Source organism: Podarcis muralis, chromosome 1, assembly GCF_964188315.1.
Source record: "Podarcis muralis chromosome 1, rPodMur119.hap1.1, whole genome shotgun sequence".
Lineage (NCBI taxonomy): Eukaryota > Metazoa > Chordata > Lepidosauria > Squamata > Lacertidae > Podarcis > Podarcis muralis.
Genome location: NC_135655.1, coordinates 81,678,316 through 81,700,366, shown reverse-complemented (window position 1 = coordinate 81,700,366; position 22,051 = coordinate 81,678,316). Strand labels below are relative to the sequence as shown.

Here is a 22,051-nt window from a genome sequence, read left to right as displayed (position 1 = left end):
AAAGTGTGAGAGCCCCTAGCCTAGATCTGTTTCTGTTCAGTGAAAAAGAAAAAAACCTCAACTGTCAAGTTTCAAAAAGTTAGGAGGGAACTCCTTGCTGCAACTGAATCCTACTTTGGTTTGTTGTTTTCTTCAGGCAGTTTTTAATCTCTCAACAGCTTTTTATGCAGAGGTGCTCAATTCTATTTCTGCTGAATCAGATCATCCAACCCCGCTTTTCTCTTCTTTCTGGATATGTTTCTTTCTCTTCTGCCAATGCTTCTTAAAAGATCAATGTCATGATCACATTGATCCTAGAAGTCTTTTTTTTTTGTCAGTGATCTTGAATAATAATCTTCCAGCATCTTCAGATGACCCCCTATAACAGGTAGCAGCCATAATTTCAAGTGGAGGTATAACAAACTCACACTGTCAGGAAACAATGTATGATATTAGAACTATATAACAGAATACTCATGTCTTGAGGAAAGCTTCACAGTGCTATCCTCTGCATGTCTACTCAGAGGCAACTGCTGAGTTCAGTGGGCTTACTCAGAAAAGTAGGTATAGGATTACAGCCTCAGATATCCTTCTGGAAAAATGCACAATGTCTATCTAGGAGACGTGTTTATTTTTGCAATCAATTACTGTGGCTGTGTACAAACCATGCCTTTAAAGCACATTCAGAATGGCATGCTTTCCCTCAAAGAATTGCGGTTTAGCCCTCGCGGAGTTACAATGTTCAGCAGCCTATAACAAACTACGTTGCCCAGAATTCTTTGAGGGGGGGAAATGTGCTTTAAAGGCATAGTGTATATACAGCCTGGGTGAACGGATGGTGTACATTAAATAGCAGTTTTTCTCTGCCTGAGCCTATTCCATCAATTCCTGGACAATGGGTCAAGGATGATGGAAGTTGTAAGAGGGGCACAAATTCCATGGCCCTGAACTAGATTAGTGTTTCTCAGCTGGGGGCCAGATGGCCTTCTGGGGACCCCCAGGATATTCCAAGGGGGCCACAGGTGGAAATCACATAAATGGGGGGGGCATGGCATGAGACTAGGGGGCCACAGAGGGAAGCGAGAAGTGAAGAAAACAGAGAAGTGACTGAGAAAAGAAAACAGACAAGAAAAAGATAACAGAGAAGTGCAGAAAATGGAAAACAGAGAAGAGGAGTGAACAGAGAAGTGACCGTGATTCCCAGTGGATGGATCGCCATGCGCACTCTGCAACAACGTTGCTTCCGCTTCCTTCTCCCTCCCACTTCTGCACTCCACCACTGTGCGCACCAAGCTGTCGGCAAGCTGTCTGGTAGGATGGGGGGCACAGGAAGGAAGCAAGTTCGGAAGGGGGGCACAGTCGGGAAAAGGGTGGGAAACACTGATCTAGACAGCTGCAGCTTCCCTCCCAGGTTGAGAAGAGCGAAGGAAAAGGAGCAAGTGTGACAGATCAGTTAGGGACACCCTGATCAATTTGAAACCACCTATCAAGCCTCTAGTATGATAATTGCCTTTATTGATCTTAGACTTGGCCCAACTCTGCCCTAGTTGCAACCTCCATCCCCTTGGCCTGGACTGTTATTTACTTTTTTCGCCAAAAAAAACCCAAACTTGATATGGGGTGTGGGTGTTTCCTAAGAGAAGCTAACTGGGCTGCACCTGCTTTACTTTCTCCTCTCCTCTCATGGTTGGCCAAAGAGAAAAGTTCAAACTGTGTTACTAAGTGTGTAAGGGCTGCTCATGCAATTGATCTTTCACACACACTCATGCACCCCTTCCGCACATTTGTCCTCCTGCACTGCTAAGAATTTTGGGACAAAGGCTGATGACAAGGGCTTGTAGTTCAAAAAAATAAGGCAGAAGAGGCTGTGTGTGACCCACATGTAGTGTGACCACAACAATTTGCACTGGGGCAATCTGAAATTCTCTGCAAAAGCTGAAATTAGCAAACTGCTGCTGTTTAGATCCTGCAACCTGAAGGACTAGGAACCTGTTGTTTTTCAAAGAAAAATGTAAGAAATACTGATAAAAAACCATACTGTGTTATATTTAGTGCTAGTCATACTCAGAGAAGACCCATTTCAATTAATAGACATGGCTGATTTAGGTTCATTAACTTTAATGGGTCTACTCTTAGTAGAGGTAAATTGGAGACAAGCCACTGATTTTGTAATTGTGGAATATGCCTAGTCTTGAATGCCTCTCTTCTTCTCTTTCAGAGATGAAGGATAGGAATGCAAGTGTCAATCTTCACAACAAAAAGGGGTTTTCCAAGCCAAGGAAATTGCTCACACCAAGCTGGGAAATTTGCAGAATGAACTGCTGAGATCCTGTATCCAGTTCTGACGTTTCCATTTTGAAAAGGATGTTGAGAAACTGGAGAGGATGCTTGAAAGTGTGGCAGATATTGTCTGGAAAATATAAAGCCAAAAAAGTTAATACAAACACATGTCCATATGCTAATATATATGGAATGTTGCTGGGTACTTTAAGGAAACAGGCACACAAGAAACAGAAATTTGCATAAATCGGCTTTCCCCAGGATGTTTTAGATTGCAACTTCCATCCTTCTTGACCTTGGGCCATTCTGGCTGGGGCTGGTGCATTCCAGATGTTGAACAGGTTGGCAGCTGCCAAGGGGCAGGCCCAGAGGGGTGAAAAAACAATGCCTCTCCCCTCTGGCTCGGGTCTGCCCATCCATCCACGTACTCCCTAGGGCCACTTCTCCCCTGCTCTGGGAGGCCAGACAAAGGGACAGTGGGCACTGATACAAGGTCACAAAGGCCAAGGGCACAAAGGAGCCTAGGTATGCCTCTGATGCAGCCCATCATATCTGGAGAGCACCAGGTTGGGAAAAGCTAGCATCAGGGTACAGAATGTAAACTGTGATCCTCAGATGAAGGGCTGTATAGAAATTTAATAAATAATAATAATAATAGAATGTCTCTGGGTGAAATGGAGAGGGTGAGTGACTAGGGCCTCATCATCACTGCACAAAGGGCAAGGTAGCACACTCCCACCTCAAACCAGGAACAAATGCGAGCCAGATTGCCGGATGAATCTCACTTCCGCACTGAGGACAGCATCTGGTTTGGAAAACCTGTAGCTGAAATGACCTTGAAGGCAATGTGGAAATAGACCCCGTTCCAAACCATGCTTCTTTCTTCATTTGTATATAGAAAAATTATAATATATATATATCAAAGTGGTTTACAACATAAAACCATACAGTGAAAAACATATTAAATAGTTAAGAACCATATTAAAAAGTTAAAAACAGACCTTTGAAGAAAGATGTATTCTTAATTGCCTGCATAAGCCGGCTGGAGCATAAAGTTTTCAGCAGGTGTTTAAAAGTTGGAACAGAATGTGCCTGCAATCAGGGAAGATGTTCTTAAAGTAACCCACTGCTGGTAACTTATGCCGCTTAAGTTAAGCTATTTGAGCCCTACCATGTCTGCTGGGATGTGGGTGGCGCTGTGGGTTAAACCACAGAGCCTAGGACTTGCCGATCAGAAGGTCGGCGGTTCGAATCCCCGTGACGGGGTGACCTCCCGTTGCTCTGTCCCTGCTCCTGCCAACCTAGCAGTTCGAAAGCATGTCAAAGTGCAAGTAGATAAATAGGTACCGCTCTGGCGGGAAGGTAAACGGCATTTCCGTGCGCTGCTCTGGTTTCACCAGAAGCAGCTTAGTCATGCTGGCCACATGACCCGGAAGCTGTACACCGGTTCCCTCGGCCAATAAAGCAAGATGAGCGCTGCAACCCCAGAGTCGGTCACGACTGGACTTAATGGTCAGGGGCCCCTTTACCTTTACCTTACCATGTCTGCTAAGTGCTGGAGAAAATATGTGCAGCACAGTACCTACATGCATATGTGGTGGCACTGCCTCCACGTAGTATGCTTCTTAGACCAGCTTTTTGACCACTTGCCCCTGGGAACAAAATGAAGTGTATCAATATCTCTTCCTCCAGCTCTTGTATTCTTATTCACTGATTCTGAGCTATTCTGCAAGGAACTCGTCATCTCACCACTCGTGGCTGCTTGCATGATAGTGGCGGGTTGGGGGATGGAAAACATTCTTGCACATCACTTTTACTGGTTAGTACAGGCAAATTTAGTACATAGGCTTGTCTGAGAAACTGACGCACAACACCAGATTGAGTAAGGGCCAATCCAAGACGGATCCATTTGAGGAAGTCCAGTTTCTGCACGTTGCAAGTATTGTTGAATTGGTAGAAGGAGGTGAGGCTGCTGGCCTTGCTTGTTTAGCCTTAGGAGAGACTCGACATGATCGCCAACCCACCCTGAGGTTGTGCATTGCTCCTGAAACCCCTTCCTAGTTTCTTCTTTATACACAAGTGTATGCAGCAGAAACAAATTATATCAAAAGTTTATTCTTGCTTGCCTTTGATTTGCACATGGTAACACATGTCTGTTACATTGTAGTGTTCAAAATAATTAATAAATGAGTATTTAAAAACAACAGCAACAACTGGTGGCAGAGCTGCACTGTAGCCACAAGTAGCAGGCTAGTTTAAGGGGAACAAGACAGGCTATGTAGCATAAATACTCAGTCAAATGAGTGGGGTACAAATACTACTACTACTACTACTACTACTACTACTAATAATAATAATAATAAAGCTCTGTCCTCCAACACCTTCCTACTCCTCCTCACTTCTGCCACCTCACTGACAGGACCACCTGTGGCACCCAGCTACCCCGCAAGATGGGGTAGACAGCATGACTGCACTGCAGTTCCCATAATCCTTAAGCACTGGCCACGCTGCTTGGGTCTGATGGTGGTTGTAGTCCAAGGACACCTGGAGGGCACCATGTAGGAATGGAGGCAAGGGGCAGGAGATCTGGGCCCCTACACAAAGAACCCAGGGCTCACAGCCTCCCTGCTTTAACAGATAAAGCGATGTAATCTGGACTAAGTGACACTGAAATAGGAAAAAGTTGTAATGATTGTGGTAGACAGCTCAACAGAAATGTCAACTCTGTAGGCAGTATGTAGTAGTTAGTGAGAGGGAAGGGCAAAGTCCATGTTAGTGGGTATTAGGAAAGAGATTTTGATACAAATTGGCCGGTATTGTAATGCCTTACTAGAAATCCATGGTGTGGCCACAATTGGAATGTTGTGCACATTTCTGGTTGACCCGTTTAAAGATGGAGTATCCTAGATTTGGGGAACATATATAAAAAGACAAGAAAAATGATCAAGGGGTTGAAGGACGTTCCCTCTGAGGGAACGTGAGCATCTGAGGCTCTTTTGAGGGAAAATGACTAAGCAGAGACATGACAAGAGTTTTATAAAATTATGCATGGCATGAAGGAAGTGGACAGAGAAATGTCCCAATAACCTATCTTGGACTCATCTATTGAAATATGCTACATGTGAGGCTTCCCTTCAAGAGCCAAAGGACTAGGGGGCACAGGCACATGACAGGACAAATCAGTAATAGGATTTATTGTATAGTTGTATTTCTTGCTTGAAGTCTTGTTTTAGCACTGTTTTTCTTGCTGTTTCTAATGTGACGGGGCCCCTGCAGACTGGAAGATGCTTTTTGCATTGTTGTTATTATTACTGTATTATTAATTGAATTTATAGACTCCCCCAGTGCTTTTTTCCTTAAAAAAATGTTTAGGGGTACTCTCATTTTCCTACTCATATTGAAATACTGCCCCTCAATGAGGCCAAACTTAGATTCACAAAACATTTAGGGGTATGCGTACCCCTGCCTACCCCCAGAAAAAAAGCATTAGACTGCCCTATACCCTGAGGTATAGGTCTTATATAGTGCACTAATGGTGGATTTACACTGGACTGGTGACATGTCATTCTGCTTTGTTAGCTGCTCTTCAATACTTCCCCAATGTTAACCTCATTATTGTCACCCAGAGGGGCACTTTTGCGCTATATATGAGAACCTATACAAAAGTGGGACAAACACACGCATCTGCTGGAAACATCTGTGGCATGGAAAATTACAGGATTGTCACAGGAAGCTACTGGACTTATACTAGTTGGAAAGGAAACAGTATGTATGCCCCAAAGTGCTTGCAGGTGCAAACAGTATTGGAAGTGGCACTGTGTACCACCGGCCCATTAACATCATGAGCATGCATAAGCATGAATGCACAATAAAAAGAGACATCTGGAGGGTCCCCAGTTGCAAACTATCATAGGATCTTGTTGGAAGAAGGGTTGTGTAAAAATACAATCAATCAATATGTAAAAAACCTTTCAGAAACTTCAGCTAACTCATAATTCAGCAACTAGACTGTTGACTGACAGAGGCTATATGGAACACATCCCACCAGTTCTGAAACAACCTCACTGGGTTCCTGTGCATTTTCTTTAAAAAAACCAACAACAATTAAATCATCTTATTTGTATGCCACCTTTCCGAAGTTATGGTTTTAAGGTGGCTTACAACATTTACAAAAGTAGCCATAAACAATATGCAAAACATCAAAAGGTACACAACCAAACGGAACAATTTCCACATAAATCGTAAGATCCAAAATAAAGATACAAAGAATTAGCATCAACGACACCCATAAGGGCCCCCCCAACAAAAGCGCCTAAACAATACCCCAGTCCAAGATTCTGTTCAGCAGTCTCAGCTTCTGTTGCTGGAGTCAACCAGGGCCCTACCTCTCAGGCCAGGTGGGGAAAGGCCTGCAAGGCAGCGAGCAGGTCTTCCAGGACTCAAAGCCAAGAAGTTTCCAAATCAGCAACAGCAACCCAAATAAGAACAGTTAAATATCATTGTCAGGCTCCCCAAAACACAATGGCAGTAACTCTTCCTTGAAAGTAAGGAAGAGATCTTTGTTCAGGCTAATAGTAATAGGGGCAGACTCAACAGCAAGCAGAAGGTGCAGAAGTCCAGATTTCAAGGTACACGAGCAAGACTTTGGAAGGAGATAATTAAGACAAATTCATGGGGAATAAAGCTATTGGTGGTGCTGTTCTTGATGGATGTGTGTTACCTTCAGTATCATAGGTGGTATTCCTCTGAATATCAGTCACAGGGCACACAGGTGAGCAGGATGCTGTTGTTATTCTGCTTTTGGGCATCCCACAAGCACCTGGATGATCACTCTGAGAAGAGGATGCTGAACTAGATGGGCCTTGGGTCAAATCTAGTTGGCCTCTTCTATTGCACCCTTGATGCTGGTCTGGCTCTTACGTTCATATGAAAGTTGTAAGTAAGCTAGTCTAGTTAGGTAAAGGTAAAGGGACCCCTGACCATTCGGTCCAGTCATGACCGACTCTGGGGTTGTGGCGCTCATCTCGCTTTATTGGCCGAGGGAGCCGGTGTACAGCTTAGTTTATTATAAAACTTAACATGTAGCAACCATACACACAAAAGCTTTCACTTTTCAGACAATTGTGAAAACTTAACTGCTGGCCAAAGGTAAATAAACAGTAAACACTAAAGCACAAGTGAAAAAGTTACTTGTGGAAAGGTCTAAGCACGGGGGGGGGGGGGACCAGTATAAAGGAAGGGCTCTCTTAGGAGGAAGAGATTTCTTAAAATTTCAAAATGCAAATTAGATCTTCTAAGATGTGCAACAGCTGTGGGCATGATGTCGTGAGCCAGACGTCTGTGGAGATGTTGTATAAGAGATGACAGGCAAAGTGAATAAGCTAAAAATCTGAGAGATGCCCCCAGGAAGCAGAGGAAATGGTGGATTCATAAATCAAAAGCTACGGATGTGGAAATGTGAAATGACGACTGTAGGTTATTGGTGCTCCAGTAACTTTATGTCACTTTATGGGATGGAGCAATACTGGGAAACACAAAAGAAGCGCTGAATTCCTCTGGGAAGTTCTTAAAGAAAGGGTGTGACTGACTAGCATCCAATTACTGAGAGTAATTGATGGCACCACATTTCTTCCAGGATAAGACATCCTTTGGGCATTTCTTCCAAAGTCTCCAAGTTATTTCAAAATGTTCACATTTGTGTGAACAGCTAAAGTCTCCTGTGCACAATTGCAACATTCTGAAGCTCTTGCAAAGGTGCGCTGAAGAGGACTAGAGCATGCATCATCAAACACTTGCTGGATCCAGGGATTAGAAGTGTATCAGCATACAGCCTAATACCCCAAACTCATTCACCTTCATATTCATATTTATATATATGCTTAGTGCTAAAGGCTGATTTAAAAATAGGGTGATTAAATGGAACCCACCCCAAAGGTTACAGTAAATGGTTGCCGAGTTGTGATAGGTCCAATAGCTGCTGCCCACATGAAAAGCCCACCTTTTATACAGATGGAGAAGTAATGAGTGTTAAGAGCATCTACACCTGTGGAGACTAGATTGAACTTCCTGTGGCCTGAGGGCTGCTCCAGATGACGTATTTATTCAAACTTTTGTCATGATTTGCAGATGTTAGATTATATCCAGTCTTTATTAAGCATCTGTTTTCTTTGCAGAGAAATTATACAACCACAAACATTCATCCCGATTTGCTTGTGGGGCATATATACAGCATGTATTCCTTGTTAGTCATTCATTTCACATTTTCCAGTGTATTTGCCCCTTTCCAAACCACAAAAGTCTGTTTCTTATGAAATCTGAATTTGTTGCACTTGAGTTTAATCCAATTTAATTGCGCAAATCTAAATTTCCAGGTGTATGCTTAAATCCTTCCCTGAAAATAGAAGACAGAAAAATCACGGGGGGAAATGCAGCATGACAATGACTGGATGATAGCTTCATCTGTGTGGATGCCCCATAAAAAAACGAGTGAATGAAGTGGTGGCAATTCCACACAAAACACATTGGAGGCTTCTAGCAGGTGTTTATTGTGGGGCCAATGCTCTTCCTGCATGCAGCATCCATACAATGTTTTCGGTACCAAACTGCCTGCCTGTATTCCATATCCCCACAACCCATTTAATAAAGATTTACTATTTCTAGGAGAATTCCAGTAAGTTAAAGCAAAACAAAAACCTGTTGTCAATTATCCATTTGCAATATTTCATTGATCCATTTCCAAATAAAGCTCCTGTCTGGAAACACCCCTAATGTTGGAACACTCGACCCTTTATCTCAGCCCCTATCTAAACAAAGAAAGCGAATTCTTACAGGGAAGTCTCAGTTTCCCATCTCTCCTTCCATCAGTTACCTTCTACGTTGTTGTATGTTTATATTAGTACAACAGTGGGCTAGGATTGTTCCTATACTGACAACCTACAAAGGATACACTTCACAATCCTTGCCTATCACTGGGAGACCATGAAGGGACAGGTGGAGCTGGTCAATGGCAATCTTCAGACTTCTGTGTCAGTTAACTGTGAACAACAGGCAAGACTGGTAAGCACAAAATGTTTGGCAACATTGTCTAAACTGCCCCCCCCCCCATGTTTGAGACAAATCTGAGGAATTTACTGCCCTGAGACCTCCGGGTATAGGGCGGTATATAAATTCAAATAATAATAATCTGTAGCTTTTAAAGTATTGAATGTCTTCTCTGATCTTGATGCTGATTTCAAGTATCTCAACCTGTCTTGAAAAGTTCCTAACTTTTTAAAAATTATTGCTGTTCTTTATGCAACACACCCTGCTCACTTTTCTTTATTTCTACCTGAGGACCTTTCCTATGCAAGCCGTGTGCAACGATAGCCTCCAGTACAAATAACTGTGTTAAAAGTCCCATAATCTCCTGCTATTTCATGGTTCTGTGAAGAGCCTTCCCTGAATCCCAGTGGAAGCTTTCCTGTGTTTCCTTCTCTAACGGGAAATGATGTAAAAAGCATTGCTTGGGGCTGCTCTCACCGTAATCAAACAGGATTGTGCGTGAGAAATTCTGCTTGTACGTATTTGCCTGTGGGAGGTATTTGTGGGAAATCTAATGTTTGGTTTTCCCAGCATCTGCAAGCAGGAAATTATTTTCCCTCAAAGCACTATAGTGATATTCTGAGGGTGTCCAGAAGCCTCTTCTATACCCTTGTGATGTTGAATATATAAGTCTCCAAGTTTTATCATTGGTGTTCCCATTCTTCATCATTTTGACCATTTGAGTCAAATGTTGCGGGTTGGACTAGAAGACCCTTGGGTCCCTTCCAACTCTAAGATTCTATTATTCTAACCCCCTGCAATGTAGGACTTTCAACTGAAACATCCATGACAGATAGCCATCCAACCTCTGCTTAAAAACCTCCAAGGAAGGAGAGTCCACCACCTCCTGAGGGATGAACAGTGCTTACCACCAGAAAGTTCTTCCTGATATTTAGTTGGAATCTCCTTGCTTGTAACTTGAAGCCGTTGCTACAGGTCCTACCCTCCTGAGCAGGAGAAAACAAACTTGCTCCATCACTCATGTACTGTAACAGCCCTTTAGATATCTGACGGTGACTGTCATATCTCCTCTCAGTGTCCTCTTTTCCAGGCTACACATACCAAATTCTCTCAACTGTACCTCATAAGGCTTGGTTTCCAGACCCTTGATCATCTTGACAGGAGTTCTTGGGAGTCAGCACAAAAGACCTGAGGCTTTGGCAATCACTCGTAGCCAGTAAGATTGTCTTCCATAAACACAGTTTTTAAAGTGAGTCTGTAAGTGACTGTAGAGGCCAATTCTGGATCCACAAGTCTAACCACAGTGGGGACATAGGTTTCCGGGCGGGAGTTGATCATGGTGAGGGTTTGCCCAGCGTGCCTTCCTCTTAGCGTGTTTCTCCCTTTTGTCCTGAGTTTGAGCGTCTTCAAAACCTTTGAAGCGTCTTCAAAACCTTTGACACCTTTGGTCAAGGCTGTTCTCCAATTGGAGTGCTTGCAGGCCAATGTTTCCCAGTTGCCGGTGTTCATACTACATTTTTTTAGATTTGCCACCCAAACCATTCTTTAACAGTGCCCATGACTGGCTGGTGTAACTTCCTGTTATAAAAGAAGCGGGTGGCCGCAACCCCATAGTCGCCTTTGACTGGACTTAACCGTCCAGGGGTCCTTTACCTTTACCGTATCCATAAATAAAAACAATGGATGTACAAACCGACATACTTCAATGAAAAAAATAATGAAGATGCTTTGGGAATATATGCAAATAAATGTAGAAAATAGGTACTTATTCAGAAAACCTGAACAGTCTTTGTCTCACAGATGTGCAGGGTGTAAGTGAATACAAAATGTCCCAATTGTTATGTCGAGAGTACTGCCTTTCTTAGGAAATGCCCTACTAATGGAGATACACAAGATGTCAACACAGGCTGTGAGGACTTTCTCACCTGTGTTCTGTCTGCAACTTGTTTCCTCTGCATTCCTTTAATTTGTGGTCACTTGGGGTGAAGGATTTGATAAAAGTGCCTAAGGGCAAAACTATGCATTGTGGGGAGTTCCCTGGTTCTCTTAAGAGACGATGTGTGTTCTTGGATACCAGGGGTGACTCACCTGTAGCCTTCCAGTTGTTGCTGGAGGACAGGACTCACCATCCCAGCTACCTTGCTGAAAGTTGCTTCCACCCATGTGATCTCAAAGCTTCAGGGGAAAGGATGTAGGGGCAATTTTTCCTCCACAGGTGTAAATGCAGCTTTGAAACTGGGCCATTGTCAGAACAAAACTGACATGTCTGTTGGCACTAGCACCATCTGCTGGGTTGTCACCATCCAGGGAAGGCAGAACGGCAGCACAAAAATGCCCCCAAAAGTGAACATAAGCTGCATGCCAGCGCTGAGAGCTGTTGCAGACCAGGGCATTTTGCTGCGGATGCAGAGCCAAAATGAAGCATTCAAGGGCCAACATTTTCACGACCCTTTTCAGACAGTAGCTCCTGCTTTCACCGCACCCCACCCACCCACCTTCTTGGTACCAGGAGCCAAGGGAAGAGGGGGTTCCTGCTTCCACATTCCCATCTCATGTAAACTAGGCAAGACGCCCCATTTCACTGCTTCTGTGTGTCTCCACCCCCGTCATTGGAGCCAACTCCTAGGAGCCAAAGTCCCTTCGCCCCCCCCCCCAATAAAATATTTGTGGGGGCTGCCCCCCAAGTTGAAGGGCATTGCCATTCAAATGGTGTGTGTGTGTGCACTGCTTCTTGTAATCGATCATGGGGGGAGGGGTTTACCTGCCCCTCCCCTTTCATTCAAGTTGGCACCCCTGACCCCCATCGTTCAGCCCAGACACTGAGATCTAGCTCTGATGGCTTTTTGGCAGTTCCCTCACTGCGAGAAGTGAAGTTACAGGGAGCCATGCAGAGGGCCTTCTCTGAAGTGGAGATGAGTAACTATACAACTTAGTTATACAGTATAGTCAAATGGGCAAGCCAGTCAAATGGGCAGGGTACTGTTGTTGTAGTTGTTATCTTTGTTGCAGTTGTAGTAGTAGTACTGTAGTTGTTGTTGTTGTTTTTGCTGTTCTAACAACGATCCCCTCGGGCGCCTCTGCTTCTGAACGAACTTTGACGCACCGACCACCGAAACAAACAAGCTGCAACAACAGATCGAAAGGTTGTAGCAGAATCCCTATTTGCGGGGGGGGGGGGCGCGAGGGGTGGGGGGCGGTGGCGCGTGGGCGGGGGGGGGGGACGGGACCGCGTCCAATGAGAAGGCGAAGCCCCTCTCCAAAGGGTTAACGGGCAGCCAATGGGAGCCGCACGGCGCGGATCCCCCACACGCTCCATTCAAGAATCTCAAGTATTCAAGATGGACGGAAGGGAATGCGGAGAGGAGAAGCGGGAGCTGCTGCTTTGAGCGCCTTCCACTTCCATGCCCGGGGGAAAGGGGGAGGAAACTCCCCGCAAGTTTCCACCTCTGCCACTGGGGGAGGCGAGAGACGAGGAGAAGCCCGAGAGCTGCTGAAAGGGTAAAGGCGTCCAAGGGCTCGCGAGGGGGGCCCCCTCCCCTCCTCCGGCGCCCCTCGCACAAGCTCCGAGTCTGAAGCGCGGGGGCTCGGGGGTGTTTTCGTGTGGCGGCTCTGTGGAGAGGGGCGAAGGCTGGACGGGGCCCCGCCCGGAGTGCTGCTAGAGACCCCCGGGGAACGGAGGGCGGCGACCTTCCGAGTCTTTAACCTGCCTTCCCCGCCCCCGTCCTTCCAGCCCCCCGCCAGTTCCACTCAAGCGCCCTTTGGCGAGGCTTCTCCGGGAGTGGCGTGAAGGAGGGCAGGGCGGGGGACAGGCTTTCTCCGGCTGGTGAAAAAAGCAGGAGGCGAGAGTCCCCCAAAATGCCTCGGGGGACCACTCTCTCCCGTGTCCTGGGCCCAGGAAAGAGGGGTCCCATGGGAATCAGAGAGTCCGGAAGAGCGACCCCCCCGCCAGCTTTTTCAGGTCTCCAAGAGTAGTCCCGGGCTGCAGGCACCCCTTCTCCCTGGCCCGTCCGTCCCCCCCAAATGTGACACGAAGGTACCTCGGACCTCCTTTTTCCTCTCAGGGCTTGCGCTCCTTTGTGAATGTGAATGCAGGGTAGAAAAAGCTGGGAGGGTTTTATGAAGACACCACAATTCCAGCCACCATGGTTATGGATGTTTTACAGGAAATGCAAAAGGTGCTTTGAGTGTACTTTTTGGGGGGCGGGGACCCTGTATCACGTGTACAAAAAGTTCTGTGTTCTCCTCAGTTCATATTTGGATTCCCGCCCCCCCCCAAACTAGGACATATGCACATTGGGGTTTGAGTTGAGAGGATCTTGCATGTCCTCATTGGCCACACTTTTGTAGCTCAGCAACCAGCAAGTCTGAGGAGGAAGGCTGCCTAGGATGTCTGTAAAAGAGGGATTCTAAAGACCTCAAGCACCCAATATCTAGAGGACTTCTCCAGCCCAGTGACTCTTTAGCCTGCGTTGTCTACATTTTTGCCCACTGGAGATCCAAGCCTATGCAAAAACCAAGCACATGTAATGGGCATAGCTCTGTAGTAGAGGATCTGCTTTGCGTGCAGAAGGTCCCAGATTCAACCCCCAGCATTTCCAGGCATGGCTGGGAATATCCCTGTCTGCAACCCTGGAAAGCCACTGCCAGTCAGGGTAGACAATATTGAGCTAGATGGACCCATAGACTGATCCGATATAAATCAGCTCCCTATGTTCCTGTTTGCATTTTCCGGGGGAAAGTGATGTTCATTAGGACAGCGCTGTTGCCTCCTGGGGAATAAAGTTTCCCTTTTAAGGGGAAACATGCAAGGTTATTTGCTGCGGTTTATTTTTCAGCTTTAGCAGAGGCTGCTGGGTTTTATGCACATCTGTGGCAGAAGCATCTACTCACAGCGTGGATAAAGGCAATTTCAAATGGCTGGTATGTTGGCAGTGGACTAGCTCAATCAGTGCAGACAATAGATATATGTTGTACAGATTGAGAAAAAGACCTAAGAAATATTTGTGTGAGTTATCCCTGACCTAAGCAATTCATCCTTGCTTTGGGTGCAGTTTGACCAAGGTATATGTTTATGTTATGCTGCCAATGTTAAACCGTATTGTCAGACCTGCAGTTCCCATCATTACAGTTCCTTTAAACTAGGTCAGGCTTTCTCAACCTCAGCCCTCCAGATGTTTTTGGTCTACAACTCCCATGATCCCTAGCTAGCAAGACCAGTGGTCAGGGATGATGGGAATTGTAGTCTCAAAACATCTGGAGGGCCAAGGTTGAGGAAGCCGGAACTAGGTGGTACACAGCCATCATTAATGCAGAGTTAGTTCATACATAATAAAGCAGCAGCTTCCCGAAGGGGTTTGCAATTTAAACAGAGAAAGGGATAGAATCAGAGTTGGAAGGGACCCTGAGGATCATGTTTTTGCATAAAGTGAGAATTAAAGTTGAGAGAGTAAGAAATTTGCTAAATAAGTATTGCTAGCAAGACTAGACTGTATACAAATTTGGTTGCCAGCCCAATGGGGTAGGGGAGAGAAGAGGAACTGACTTGGCCAATTTTTATTTTGCTTCAAATAATTGTCAGAAAAACCAGGAAACTTCAGGGTTCCCCCCCCCCCTCAGTTTGCTTGTTTCTGGAGCTGTGCATCTTGGGTGAATAGATACTCCCTGGTAACTGCTGAGTCCTGGAAAACACTGGGGCTGCCCAGGGACTAGCATTTTTATTTCAGTAGGTAGTAACCTTATCTAGAAACAATAACATAATACTGTAAGCATCTTTATGCCAACAATCTGACATTTTCAGGGGTGAAGGCAGCATTTTTTTTACATAGCCTGTTTGGAAAGCTTTGTTCTCCATTAGATTTCATGTTCTGATAGCATATATAGAGTACTAAGATACTACATTTCTAAGTAGTTGGAATTGGAGTAGGGTGGGAGCTTCAAGGCGAGGTACCTCTTAGCAGTGTTTGAAACTCCCATTGTTCTAGGCCAGGGGTCAGTAAACTTTTTCAGCAGGGGCTGGTCCACTGTCCCTCAGACCTTAGAATCATAGAATCATAGAGTTGGAAGAGACCACAAGGGCCATCGAGTCCAACCCCCTGCCAAGCAGGAAACACCATCAGAGCACTCCTGACATATGGTTGTCAAGCCTCTGCTTAAAGACCTCCAAAGAAGGAGACTCCACCACACTCCTTGGCAGCAAATTCCACTGTCGAACAGCTCTTACTGTCAGGAAGTTCTTCCTAATGTTTAGGTGGAATCTTCTTTCTTGTAGTTTGGATCCATTGCTCCGTGTCCGCTTCTCTGGAGCAGCAGAAAACAACCTTTCTCCCTCCTCTATATGACATCCTTTTATATATTTGAACATGGCTATCATATCACCCCTTAACCTCCTCTTCTCCAGGCTAAACATGCCCAGCTCCCTTAGCCGTTCCTCATAAGGCATCGTTTCCAGGCCTTTGACCATTTAACCTTTGACCTTGTGGGGGGCCAGACTATATTTTGAAAAAATAATAATGAACGAATCCCTATGCCCCACAAATAACCCAGAGATGCATTTTAAATAAGAGTGCAAATTCTACTCATGTAAAAACACACTGATTCCTGGAGCATCTGTGGGCTGGATTTAGAAGGCAATTGGGCCAGATCCAGCCCCCGGGCCTTAGTTTGCCTACCCATGAATCTAGGTGCATTTTGCGACAGGGAATTTCATTTGTATGAGCAGTTTCTGAGCTCTGGACGAAGTACTCTGCCTAAGATTTCAGATTAAAACTGCAGAGTGGAAGGAAAGGAGGACCTTTTTCTGCCTCCCCACTTCCAGCTACTCTCTGAAGACTGGAGAAGAGACCCTCTTAAGAATATTAGGGGGGTGGGCAGGGGAAGGACTAGACCATGTGAAAAATGAACATAAGATTTTAGCTGCAGTTCATTCATTTTCAGCTTGTATTCTTATTAAAAGGTGCCTAGACATTCCGTTGTTGTACCCATAACCTAAGATTAAGGTGCCCTTTAGCTCCTAGCTTTCACATCTTGGTTTCTAACACTGCCTGTTAGGGTTCAAGGCAGAGAAGCTCTAGCAATGTGCTCACATTCCCATGTGTGTTGTGAAAGTGAACTTCTTTGTTCAAAGCGCTCTTTCTCCATAATTTCCTCTCACTAAAGATTCTCTCTTGCGAGTTCTTTGGGTGTGCTGTTCTGCCATCTGTTAAGGCTTTACTGGTTGGAGTGTGCTGTGACTGGGTGCTGAGTTACACGGTATCCTGTACTCTCTCATGGAGATGCGGGTGGGCCAGCTGTCCGTGCAGGGCCAGCTATCTTTTCATATGTCCCACCCCCTTGAAGACAGTAGGAAGGAAATCTCATGTGCCCTGTCCAGGGCTGATGCAAAATTTCGCTGTCAACAGGGGCATAGCTGTGGAGTGAAGGGGTATAGGGTCCGGCATGTTTGCTCCTCCTCTGTGCTGTTGATGTCTCACCCATGACTCATAGGAAGAGAGGAAGCTGCCATATGCTAAGTCAGACCCTCAGTCCATCTGGCTCAGTATTGCCTACACTGACCTGCAGCATCTCTCCAGGGTTTCAGGCAGTCTCTCCTAGTCCTACTTGGAGATGCTGGGGATTGAATCTAGGACCTTATGGATGCAAAGCTGTATATTGGCTGTTCCACTGGCATATCTTCTCCAGCTTTGCTAATGTGGCTTTGCCATTGTACTGGGCAAGTCCCACCCAAGGATCTGCCGTGGCAGCAGCATTCTGTCTGTATAATGGGATTTCTGCAAAACTGTAAAGCCCTTCAGCCAATGTTAACTCAAGTACAGGATTGTGCTCTCAGGTTCCTCATAGTGCCTTACAACTAATTGTCACCAATTCAGTTCAACAAAGCTTAATTAGGTGGAAATATATCCACTATAACTATCTTTAACCTGAAACATGACAAAAGAGCTATAGTAGCATGAAACCAAGATATTATTAATCAAGGACACTTCTCCCTGATCTGGTGATCTCTTACAGTGCAAGCCTAACCATGTCTATTCAGAAGTATGTCCTACTGAATTCAATGGGGCTTACTCCCAGGTAACAAGGGTTGGGATTACAACCTTGCTTCCTGGTGTGGGGCAGTTGTATTGGAGTGACCGTTCCATAAACTCAGATCGGACCACCTGAGTGTGTGAGAAAAATCAGAGCATCCTGCAGAGACTGGAAGAGACGATAGATTGCTCTGCCACCAAATACTAAGGCCTTAAATGTGCATAAATTGATGCAGCCCACCAACTTTCTTTCACAGACGGGCACAATTACCTGCTTTCAAGCATCAGTGTGAATTGACAAACTGCCTCCACTCTGTATACTGGTTCCTAACACTCAAGTTTGGACATGTGAGCATCATTGGATTTTGTATCTTTACACCTAGTCAGAATTTTAGATTTCAGTGCTCTTCTAAAAACATTTTAAAATACATTCTACTTACATGTGTCACTCAATCCATTCTGTTGCTGGGTGTAATAAACTCGAACTGGTCTTGTTTTTTTAAAACAAACAAAAACCATGATGAAGTATTTCTTCTGGGGTCACATGAAGTAACTACAATTTAAACTGTCTTATTCAAAAGTGATGTGCTGTCCTTATGGTACAACCCATATATGTAATCTCAGGGAACAACTCTAGAAGGCCCCTGTGTTACCTTTTCTGTTTAGAACAATATAACTTTGGGGGAAAGCTGATCAGAGTTCTGGGGACGTGTTTCAGTGGTCTTTAACTATTTGTCCTCTATATTGTATACTAGAGGCTGGTTTTGTTTGTTTGTGAAAAGGGCAAAGTTCTTGGCTAAATGGGCAGTTTCAAATGCTTTCATGCTGGTCTTACGTAGTATTGCGTTCACAAGCAGCTTCCTTGCTCCTGAGCTCGGTCACATTGCAGCAATATTTTCTTGTAGTTCCAACAAAACTTGCACGCTTATGAATCCTTGGAGGCGTCCACCCAGTAAACTACTTACCTTAATTTATTAGAAAACATGCTTGAGTTCAGTTAAGAAATTGTCTCTGTCAAAGTCATGCATACTTCCATTTCATTTCTCTGGATCATCTTGATTTTGTTAATTACATTTATGTTTGCTTTTACACTTTTTTTGACTTTTATATGAAGCCAAGTTTGGTATTTTTGTCTTCCAAGGTTTTGCAGATTGTTAATGCCTTGGGTTGCTCTTGTCTCTATTATTTTTAGAAGTTAGCAATGATTAAACATACAACCACTCTCTGCCAAACATATGGTTCCCCTCTTAAAGAGGTGCAGTGATTAGATATATATTTAATGGCCTCAACCAATATAACACAGCCTGAACTGAACTGCATTGTAGGAGAGGTTTGCCTACACTCTCTGTGTTAGATCACTGCAGCTATCTACCACTGAATTTGTGCAGCCAAGAAAACCATGCAGACTAACTGCAACAAAAAGTCGGGATCCAGCAAAGATCCCTGTGTGTAGAAGAAGAGGTGTAGCCAACACAATGCCCTCCGGAGTTGCTGGACTACAACTTCCATCATCCCTGACCATTGGCCATGCTGGCTGGCATTGATGGAAGTTGTAGTCCAGCAACTTCCAGAGGGCATAACTCCCCTACCCCTGGTGCAGAATATAAAAGCCTCTATGGGTAGGGAGTGGGAGACTTATGAGAGAGGAGAGATTATATCTGTGGTGCAGCTCACTTATCTAGTTCTTTCACTTGAAAGCCTCTTCTCTGCTCCCTTTGCTCCAGAAGCATGTTGTCATTTCCCAAAAATTCCAATTGCTTCATCTCTAGTTGCAAGGTTCAGCACTACTGGTAGGTGAATGACCTGTTGGTGAAAGATGAGGGCACCCTTTCCCACCAGCCCACGTCACAAAACTATCAGTCGGCCTCTCCAATTCATTTATGGCACAATTCCCAGCCAAACCACTTAGGCACTTTGTTATAAATACATCTGCATTAATTTTTACTGGTGAGCTGTTTGCTGGTTCTCTTTCAGAGGTCTCCATAGGCATATCCATATTGGATAGCAAGGTTTTGGTTCTGGGGGACAGTTTTGCCTTGGGTTACAACTTTTTTTTAACCTAGTGTTCACATGAATCAAATTCCAAGGTCTTGTGGTGTGATTAGCATGGGATGTGGTTAAGGCAGTGGGGTGAGACTCCCAGCCTTGAGTGACAGCACTCATAGCTTTGGAAAATAAGCCTTCCACACCTGCACCTGTTTGCCATTCTGCCCCTTATTATCTTTTTGCTTTGAGTTCCTCTGGGTAGAGCATGTATTTTACCCTGTACTTTCAACCCTGTTTTCCGCAACAAAGCTTCTGGTTGTTACGTGAAAACAATTCCACCCAAAGTTCCTGCTGGAGGCCCATGGTGATATTTATAGCATCCATAGTGAATTCCATAGGATCAAGAGATCAGGTCAAGTGAATGCTTCGGCCCTCAAGGCTTACAGACCACAGCCAAACCAGTCATGCAGCAGTTGTCTGCATCTGGCAACAGTTGCAGGACAGACTGTCAGAGGACTTTGTTGCATATATTTGCAGAGCTATGGTAAGACCTTTATATGCTGCTCGTTGGACATACACACACAAAATTCTGCATGGTGATAACCTGTATCAACCATTCAGCATATATTGCAGCCCATATAGTAGTTCACGTGTAAATCACACTCTTGTCATATACACCAGACTACTAGAATGGAATGTGTGCATTTGGTTGGCGCAGAGACACATACTTGTTGTTAATGGAAAAATTACTTCTGTGTACTGAATAGTAGTGAGGATTAGTTGATAGCTACAGTAACAGACATGGAATCAGGAAACCTAACGTTGCTTATCCCTGACTCTGCTGCCTACTAGATGATTTGGAGTGTAAAGCTACTTTTTCTCCATTTGTCTCAATCTTCCAAAGGCATGGTGGAAATGGAGAATCCCAGATCTTCAGTATTTGTATATGAGATTGTATGTAGGGCCAAAAGTAAGAGACGAGTGGTACAGGTTTGAATCCATACCCAGAAATGTGAACACGTGAATTCTATTAAAAGGTTTTAAAAGGTAAAGGACCCCTGGACGGCTAAATCCAGTCAAAGGCGACTTTGGGGTGCGGCACTCATCTTGCTTTCAGGCCGAGGGAGCCGGAGTTTGTCCACAGTCATGTGGCCAGCATGACTAAACTGCTTCTGGCGCAACAGGACACTGGTGAGTGTGAGAGTGCATGGGAAAAGCTGTTTACCTTCCCACTGCAGCGGTACCTATTTATCTACTTGCACTGGTGTGCTTTTGAACGACTAGGTTGGCAGAAGCTGGGACAGAGCAACAGGAGCTCACCAGGGAGCTTACCACCGTTGAGTGAATTCGAACAGCCAACCTTCTAATTGGCAAACCCAAGAGGCTCAGTGGTTTAGACCACAGTGCCACCTGTATCCCTAAGAATCCTACTATCCTAGTATCTAATGATTATTATTTTTAAGGCGGCTTATTTCTTATACTCCCATCTAGATGCAAAGTATTATCCCTCTGTAGAATTAAAACAACAACCCACAAATCTCAGGTTGGAATTAAAAGAATACTAAGACAGAGGCATTTGTGGGGAGAGATAAGAGTTGAATCCAACTTTCTGGATCTAGTTGTTTGTTCAGTGGCTACGCCAATGAGACAGTATACTTGCACTAAAATAAAGACTTTTCTGATCTGGCAAGAAGGGAGTTTTTTTAGCCGTCCTAACAAGAACAGACATTTCCTTAATCTTCTGCCATTCCAGTTCACACTTAGTGAATAGCCTGCTCGCTGCAGATGTGGAGCTGGTGGGTGCAGTGACAGAGAGCAGTTCAGCTGTAGAAAGAAGTTATTCCATCTACTTTTATTCCCCTCCCTCTCTAGGTGGACCTTCTGAATCACCTTCTAGAAACACTGGGTGTTCCTGCTGAATGAAGACCAGAGAGGACGGTTGAAATTATTTGGGCACTACAGCAGCCCAGAGGGCACCCCAAAGAAAGCAAACTGATAAAGAGTTAAAATGAATCCCCCTTGTCTTGGGCGAGGTGAGAAGGTGGTTCTCTTGTTTCCGCATAGGAATTTGGAGAGAGGGAAAGAGTGTGTGAAGAGCCTCCTGAGGCACTGGGCATGGCCCCTGTCCAAGGCTCTTTTCACATTGTGCTACTGTCTGAGCCCAACGCAAGCAGTGCAATGTAAAAAGGGCATTGGGTGGGTGGCCACAGCAGCATGAAGCCTCTATACGTCCATTGCTGGCAATATTCAGGGGATAGGCATGGAGCCTTGCTATGTGAGGCAAAAGGAAGGTGTAACTGAGAAAACGGATAGTGCCCAGCAGCAGCAAAACATAGCTCCTGTGACAGCTGAAGTGCTCCCATCCACCCCAAATATATATGGGGCTGTTCAGCATCAGCTGTTCACAGCCAACATGGTTTGGCATCCGAGTGGAAGCTGAAGGGTTGTTGCTTTCTTGCAAATCACCTTTGACTGTTCTCTTTCCGAGCCGTTACAGCAGCCTATTGCCTAATAAATGTTACCGCTTCTTTAACTGGGTGGCTCCTGTGTTCTCAAAGTTGCTGAATTGCTGGTAAATGTTAAAATTTGTGGGAAAGAAAGCTCTGACTCATTCTAGATGTGGAAAGGAAGACATGGGCAGCGACTTCCTAGAATATGGTAATTTTGCACATACAGTTCTGTTAAGTTTTCAAATGGGGAGAAACTTTGTGGCTTGTATTTTTTTGTATATGTGGATTTCCCGA

At 44.9% G+C, this 22,051-nt stretch overlaps 1 long non-coding RNA gene across 1 annotated transcript; it reads left to right on the top strand.

Moving 5' to 3' along the window:
- Positions 1-12,562: 12,562 nt before the first annotated feature.
- LOC114601240 (uncharacterized) lies at positions 12,563-21,840 on the top strand. Its single transcript, XR_013393928.1, has 2 exons — positions 12,563-12,798; positions 20,345-21,840. It is a non-coding gene; the product is annotated as an uncharacterized LOC114601240 (long non-coding RNA).
- Positions 21,841-22,051: the final 211 nt, after the last annotated feature.